Source organism: Ornithorhynchus anatinus, chromosome X1 (assembly GCF_004115215.2).
Source record: "Ornithorhynchus anatinus isolate Pmale09 chromosome X1, mOrnAna1.pri.v4, whole genome shotgun sequence".
In the NCBI taxonomy this organism is placed as follows: Eukaryota; Metazoa; Chordata; class Mammalia; order Monotremata; family Ornithorhynchidae; genus Ornithorhynchus; species Ornithorhynchus anatinus.
Genome location: NC_041749.1, coordinates 45,596,919 through 45,605,681, shown reverse-complemented (window position 1 = coordinate 45,605,681; position 8,763 = coordinate 45,596,919).

Here is an 8,763-nt window from a genome sequence, read left to right as displayed (position 1 = left end):
CTCTGGGTGCCCTGGGAGTTCCCCTTGTGGGTGCCTGGGCACTTTCAGTGGTGTATTTGACTCAGAACCACTCTGCAAAGGCTTGAACTTCCTGGGCATGGCTAGGGACAGTGGAAGTCCCCAGTGTCCGAGCATTGAGCACGGGGATCTTCTCCCCAGTCTCCTCGCTACATGGCCATGACTCCACAGCTGGTACATGATACAGTTGCGAACTGCCAAAGATATGTTTAAGCAGATCAAGGCCATTCCCTGGGCACTGGTATCTAATCATCTTCCAACCACTTAATGGGGTTCATTCACAATATGTTCATGAGCCATGTCCTCTGATGGGCTCAGCAGACAGGATCTGCTTCATCAGATCTGCCAATCTTCTGATACAGTGAAATCACAGTAGGGCACAGGGACTGAGAGAGACGGGGAAAATGTTTCTGAATAAACAGCATCAGTACCCTCCCCCATCCCTAGTCCTGTTACACTCCTCCTATTATCTTCTTCTAGCCAGGTATGGAAAGGGGCAGGAGGTTTCTGGGAAGTGGTTGCAGGAGGTGTAGGTGTGGGGCTCACAGGAATGTCTCACCTCCTTCTCCCCATCCACTTGCTTGTCCTTTTGTCAGAAACTAATGTAGTTTAAACCACTTAGACAGTGAATTAAGCAACCAGATACTATGGCAGCTAATCTGCTTAATTTGGAGGACTTTGCCAGACAAAAGGGTCATAGTTCAAAATGATGCTAATCCTCCAGAGAACTGCCTCATCCCTGGCCTCAGCTGCCTCACTCCGACCTGAGATAGGATCATCACAGGGAAGAGGGAAGGGAAGAAGATGGGAATTGAAAGGGCAGTAGGGATGGTGGGACAATCAGACTAGGCAAAGATGGAAGGAAAGAAAGATGACCCAAAGGAAAGGAAAGTTGGAGGAGATGGATGCATCTTGACTCCACCTGATGACCAGCCTCCCCATTTCCTAGCCTCTCTCCCTCTGCCATCGCCCACCCCCTTAAAATCCTCCACATCTCTCTCCCCATCAGTAAATCAATTGGTGGTATTTACTGAGTGCTTACTCTGGGCAGAGCACTGCACTAAGCAATTGAGAGAGTACAGTGCAGTTAGACACTATACCTGTCCTCAGAGAGCTGAAGTCTATCAGGATCACGACTTTTAAAATTGTTTCCCAACTTCCTCACAGCTCCCATGCCCACCCTCCCCCGACCCACCACCTGCGGTTCAGAGTTACTTACTACTGCTGCAGTGTTGTAAAGTTGGAACCGATGGGTTTTGAAATTGAAACATGGTTTAAATTTAGAAACCTTGTAACTGTCATTCATCAGCATTCAAGATTTCTTACTTTTAGAACCGTCTGTACAGTGCTCTGCACATAATAGATGCTCTGTAAAGTGTTCTGTGTACAGCAGACACTCAGTATAGGGTTTTGCCTACAGTATGTGCCCAGTACAGGGCTCTGTATCCAATAGATGCCCAGTACAGGGCTCTGCAGTTACCACTCAAATTCTGATAGTGATGATGATGATGATGACAATGTTGAAGATAATGAGGTCCAAATCAGTTGGAAAACAGGATCTTTGACATTGAATTCACCTTTATGGAAGGAGCACTCGGAACACATGATCAACATCGGTGGTGCCCCTAGCCCCACATCCTCTCCAAAAGCCATTCCTGGAGCAGGGAGGCCAGCTCACCTGAGTGACAGAGACAATCTGTAACTTTTCCCTCCCTCCCCCTGCTGCCACCCAAAAGCTTCATGGCACCCCCAGAGCCAAGCAGAATGGCAGCAGGAAGAAGAAAGCAGTCGAGAGCCCCACCCCTCCCTGCAGCAGATGTCAGTCAGGTGAATCCCGATAAATCGGGAAGCACACACTCAACTACAATCCCACAGCCACACCCACCTCAGACCAAAACCCCTGGCATTCAGCCAATCTGTGGTCATTGCAACAAGAGAAACAAAGTTACAAATCCACCTCTGAAGACACTGAAAATCCAGCCGCTTCTGTTTGCTCAGTAAGGGGCTTATGACTTTTCCGGGCCAGTTTTGCCCAACAAACACTGGCTTTGCCCCAGACAAATTCACCCAAAGTACCTGAAGAGATGGTCATTGGTCTCCCTTGTCCTCTTGTGTAAGGAAGAAGCCCCCACTCACTCCCTCCTATACCCTCTCTGAGTCAGGCTCCAAAAAGGTTGCTATTTTCACATCCCCCATGGACTTGGTGAGGAAATTTCTGAATTTCAACATGAACATACTCATAGGCAAAGTCCACCTCCTCTTGGTTACCATTCCCCTTCTGGTTTTTGATCACTCTCCTTCCAACCCCTGGACTAAAGGGATTGTTCTCTACATCCAAAATCTAAACTCAACTACAGAGCTCCAAACCTCAACATCAATCAATCAGGACACCCCCACAGTGCAAATCTTCCAGAGAAATCGGCCAGATGCCTGGCTGGCTGTAAGGTAAGATCGTTTGCATTAGGGGAGGGGGGTAGGAGGAGAAGGAGGCAGGGAAGGGGCTCAAAAGGAAATCCTGAACATATGGTGAATGTTTTTGAGAAAATGTCCTAATGAGAAGGTGTTTCCTTAGGCGGTTTACTGAAAAAAAAAAACCCCAAAAAACCCCCAAAAAACAGATCTGGCATTCCTCTTCCCATCATTCCTAACATGCTGTGGGGCATGGTGACTTCGAAGCCTCACCCCACAGGCAGCTGCAACTCACCAGCAAAGTGATTTGGACTTGATTGCTTTGTGGAGGTTTACTTTGGTCAATTTTAAAGTCTTCAGCTTTTCCTAATGCGTATGAAATGCCTCAGCAGGAAGCATGAGGGTGTACTTCCAGGTCCTTGGGAATTTCATGGATAAACACTTCCCTGAAGGCCTGACAAATCACTTGGGAGAATGCTGTGTAGCAATAACCCTTTCTCTCATGCCTTCAGTATGACTGGGGTTTGTGTTTGCTTACCTCCCCCACTGGGCCGTGAGCTACTTGAGGGCAGAGATCCTGTCTTTTACTTCTACCGGCACAGCTAAAACAGCCATCTGCACAAATGCAATGCTCTGCAGAAATCAGGTACCAAGTTCAGTGCTCTGCACACAGTAACAGCATAACCTGATGGAAAAAGCATGGGATTGGGAGTCAGAGACCTAGGTTCTAATGACGATTCTGCCACCAACCTAATGTGTGACCTTGGACAAGTCACTTATTTTCTCTGCCTCAGTTTCCTCATCTGTAAAAATGGGGCTTCTTCCTCAGACTGTGAGCCCCATGTGGGACAGGGACTGTGTTCAATCTATCTTGTATCTACTCTGGTGCTCAATACAGTTCTTGACTCCTTAGCAAGTGCTTAATAAATATCACAATTATTATATGCACACAGTAGGTACTCTGTATAGTGCCTTGTGCTTAGTGTATGCCCAACACAGTGCAAAGCATCCAGACACCCAGTTCAGTGCTCTGCAAACAGAAGGTGCTCCATATAGTGCTCTGTGCCCAGTTCAGTGATCTGCACACAGCTAATACTCAACATGATGATGAAATGGTAAGGTTCCTGGGAGAGATTAGGCTGTTAACTTATTTGTCTTTCATATTTGAATATGACTCCAGTGAACCTGTCTTGGCACCCCCTCTGACAACTCCACTTGATAGCTTGTCTGTGTCTGTAGCTCAGCCTCCCTGCCGCCCCAAATCCGAGGACTAGAACGGACCCCATGTCTGATTTCTGCCTGCAGGTGAGTCTACCTGGATCTGGGCTGTCTGTCCTCCCACAGATGGGCCTTATTTTCTGACAATGGGCTGCAGCTGGTCCTCACAGCATTTGATCTGCCTCTCCCACTTCTGGGAGGTATGAGAAAGACCACTGGAGAAAATAGAAAACTTGACACCGGGTAGGGATCTGCACCTGTGAAATATGGTAGCTGGAAAATGTGAAACAAGTTTGTCAACCATGTGTCCCAAATGGTGAGGTTATAGATGGAACTGAGAGGTGAATGGATTGTTAGACAAGAGGAAATGAGGTAACACCTAGGCTGGCCAGTTGTAACAGTAATCATTAGTATCATAGCTTGTATCCACCCCAGTGCTTAGTATAGATCCTGTCATGCAATAATCACTTAAATGCTATTATTATAGTGCATATTGTTTACTAAGTACTATGGTAAGTATAGTATTAAATGCTGAGGAAGGTACAAAACAATCATATTGGATCCACTCCCAAAACTCCTTTAGGGCTTACCACCTAAGAGGGAGGGAAAACAAGTATTTTAATTCCCAGTCAATAAATAGTATTCACTTATGTACTAATAATAATAATGTTGGTATTTGTTAAGCACTTACTATGTGCAGAGCACTGTTCTAAGCACTGGGGGAGATACAGGGTCATCAGGTTGTCCCACGTGAGGCTCACAGTTGATCCCCATTTTACAGATGAGGTCACTGAGGCACAGAGAAGTGAAGTGACTTGCCCACAGTCACACAGCTGACAAGTGGCAGAGCCGGGAGTCGAACTCATGACCTCTGACTCCAAAGCCCATGCTCTTTCCACTGAGCCACGTTATTATTACTTATTATTTACTTCTTTAGACTGAAAACTCACTGTGGGCAGGGAACACATCTATGAACTCTGTTATAGTGTACTCTCCCAAAGGCTTAGTCCAATGCTCTGCCTTCAGTAAGTGCTCAATAAATGATTCATTGATTGCTGGATATTGAGGGCTTACTGTGGGCAGACCATTGGACTAAGCCCTAGGGAGAGTACACTATAACAGAGTTAGTAGACATTCTTTGCACACAAGGAGTTTATAGTCTAGAGGGGGACAGACATTAAAATCAATTTCAGCTAGGTACTTAAGTGTTCAGGGCCTGGGAGGGTGGTAAATCTCAAGTGTTTAGAGGGTACAGATTCAAGGCCATGAGTGACACAGAAGGGAGAGGGAACAGGGGGAATAAGGGCTTAATCAAGGAAGGCCTCTTGGAGGAGATATGATTTTAGTGAGGCTTTGAAGATGGGGAGAGTGGTGCTCTGTTGTATATGAAGGGGGAGGCAGTTCCAGACCAAAGGCAAGAAATAGGCAAGGGGTCAGTGGCAAGATAGATGAGAATGAAGTACAGTGAGTAGGTTGATGTTAGAGGACCGAAGTGTGAGAGTTGGGTTTTGGTAAGAGGTCAGTGAGGTAACATAGGAGGGGTCAAGATGATTGAGTACTTTAATGCTGGGGGTAAAGCATTTCTGTTTGATGCAGAAGTGGATGAACAGCCACCAAAGGCTCTTAAGGAGTGAAGAGACAAGTGTCATGAGCACCACCCGTCTCATACCAACCAGGAGCTTCCTGGACCGGGGAAGCCCAAATGACACTTAGTAAAGTCAAACCACACCTCTGATCCCTAAGATTACTGTGGAAAGTTTTTTTACTTAATTTTACTAACATGCAAGGGAATAAAACATACATACACACACTCACTCACTCCAAGTGTCCATTACCAGTCTGCTGGTCACATGTTGCTCTCGCTGTATACTTCCTTCTTGCTTCAGTACAACCCAACCCCCTTTGAATGCCTCTCTATGCTTCAGCATGCCCCCTACAAAGTCAGCAGGACCACCTTTTATCTGCCTTAGGTATTGCAGCTGGGGCTCTACTTGTCAGTTATTGATTGGTCCAGGCCGATTACCTGGTAGAACAGGGAGAGAAAGCCCTGCCTCCCTCCAAGCTCCACCCCCACAGACCAGCAATCACCTGTTTCAGATAAAGCCCATTTGTGCCTTCTTGAGTCTCTTTCTTCTTGTTGTTTGTGGGATCACAGACAGTCATTAATAAGGCATCTAACTGCAGACTCACCATAGCAAGGACTGAACTTTTTTAGAAAAAAAAACCTCCCTTTTCAGATGAGGAAATTGAGGCAGGGAGAGGTTAAGTGATTCACCTATGGTCATATAGGAGACCACTGGGCAAATTTAGGGCTAGAACCCAGGTCTCCTGGCTCCCCATCCTTTGCTCTTCCTATTCATTAATTAATGATGGTATTTGTTAAGTGCTTACTATGTGCCAAGCACTGTTGTAAGTACTGGGGCAGATATGAGAGAATCAGGTTGTCCCACATGGGGGTCACAGTTCTTAATCCCCATTTTATAGATGAGGTAAGTGAGGCACAGAAAAATTAAGTGACTTGCCCAAGGTCATGCAGCAGACAAGAGGCAGAGCTGGAATTAGAACCCACATCCTCTGACTCCCAAGCCCGTGCTCTTCCACTAGTTCACACAGCTTCTCTAGGACATCCTGCCTCCCCAGAGGACAACTCTGACACTGGACTCTGCTGAGAGCAGGGTTAGCAATGGGGCCCACAAGTTCCCATGTGCCCAGGGTCCCCAGGAAAAAACTAGAGGAAGTGTTTGAAACCAGGGGCTGGGGTTTCTTTCTGAAGACACTTCCTCAGTCTGGCCTCTTGCCCAGGGCCTCAGGGTACAGGGTGAGGGAGCGGCTTGTGCTCTACAAGTGTCCGAGCTCTGGGGAGAGTTTTTCTTTTCTAAGGGGTTCGGCAGTTTGGGACTTCTTCCCCCATCCCTGGGAATTGGCATTTCAACCCATCATTCAGTGGTATTTTCTGCCCAACTACTCTGTGCAGAGCTTTTGGGAGTGGACACCAGAAGCAAACCATATGTTGTCTGCCCAGCTCCTAGATTCTTTTCCACCCTCCATAATGCCCCTCCCCTTTCTGTACAAGCCCATGCCAATGATGCTGATACTAGGGGGCACAGAGGGCTAGCTTAATGTCACTCGTGACAAGCCACAATACAAACCCCCTGGACCCTTGAAGCAGTCTAAAAACTCTGAGTCCTGGTGTATTTCTACCGACACTCAGTCCTTATGTTCATATGCCTATTCAACTGTGCCTTCAATTATTTCTATTTAAGCTGATATTTCATCGCACTGCAAGCTCTCTATTTCTGCCTACTTGGGCCCAGCAGGAATGCAACTGCAGGGATGAGGGAGCGTGAGAGGCGCTGTGGAAATCAGAGCACCATAATCAATTCAGAACAGTGCTTTGCATTTAGTAAGCGCTTAACAAATGCCATCATTATTAATTCTCGCTCCCCCGGCTTCCAGCCCAAAGGCTTCATCATCACACTCTCTTTTCCTTGTTCTCCCTTCTGCATCCCTTTTGCTAAATAATTGCTACCCACCTACTACTGTCATTGGTTGTATGTGCCTGGAGGGTAGGAACCATGGGTTTTAGTTCTGATCTGCTCCCTCAAGTATGGTGCTTGGCACTCAGAATGAGCTCAGTTATTAATAATAATAATAGTAATAACAATGAATGTAGATTTGTTAAAAGTGTTTCCTATGTATCAAGCACTAGGTACATAGAATCCAATCAGGTCTAACATAGTTCCCATCCTACAGGGGGCTCACAGGCAAAGGGGGAAGACAAGCAGGTATTTTATCCCCATTTTACAGATGAGAAAACTGAGGCACAGAAGACTCAAGTGAATAACCCAAGGTCTCACAGCAGGGAAGTGGTGGAGCAGGAATTAGAATCCTGGTCTCTTGACTTCCAGTCCTATGGTCTATCAGCTAGACCACACTGCTTTCTTGTATACAGCTGATTGCTTGCTTGATAGTAATAATAACACTAATGATATTTGTTGAGCACTTACTGTGTGCCAAGCACGTTACTAAAGCTCGATCTTAAATGACACCCTGCTTTTCATCAAAGAATGAGCCGGCAGGGGAGAGAACAAGCTACCAATGGAGTAGATTCTGGAGGTGATGGCTGGCATTTTGGGATAATGAGCCCAAACCCCTGGAAAGATTTCAACCTATCAGCCCATAAGAGTTTTTGGCTGAGCACCTGCAGACTGCAATGGTCTATGCAAACAGGTCAGAAGAACACAAGTAAAGTAAGAAATGAATTCTCCCCCTCAACGAGCTTGCACCTTAATAGGGGAGGCAGACAGACAGAAAGATAGACATCCAGTGTAACTTTTGGGGTGTATGGTTAATTTTTCACTTGCCCCAAACTCTGGACAGAGGGCTAGAGAGGGCTACCACCTGCTTTCAGTTGCTAGTGGAAAAATGAGAGAGTCAGGGCTCATGTGCTCCTTTAAAGACCACTCCAGCTGGGTGAAACTTTCTTTCCAGCACTTCCTCCCCTGCACCCCCAAGCCTACCCCAGGACTAGCCTAAAACCTGGTAGTTTCAAGGTCCTGGTATATAACCTGTATGGGGAGGCTGCCTGCACTGACAGGAAACACATGCCAAAACCTGGTTTGGGTCTATGTGCATCACCTTTCTTCTGCTTTGCTCCAGGTGGCTGAGTGAACATTAGATCCCTCTCTGAGCCTCTCCAAGAAAGGATGATTTTGTAGTCATTTTTCTTGTATGAGCTGCCCTAGGTAAGGAAGAAGCGGGCTGCAGGATTAAGGTTTCCTGGAGTGGAAAGGATGAGGCATTGAATTATTACACCCTGCCTTTGCCTCAACTCCAGAATTTCCTTCTCCAGGAGAAAGAAAGCCAATACATTTCTCTCCCTAGTTCCTCCTTAGCAGTCAGGGTCTGGACTGAGGTCCCAGAGATACTGCACCCTCTCTGTCCTCAAGATTGCATTCCTTTTCAGTGGGCTGCTCAGGAGTGCTCCCCCAGCTAGATTACTCTGAGGAAATAGTGAAGGCTAGATAGACTCTGGGTTTCACCTGAAGGGCTGCAGGAGATCTCTTTAACCACGACTGAAGCATGTTCCACCTTACCCTCCTTGGGAAATCCCAGAAA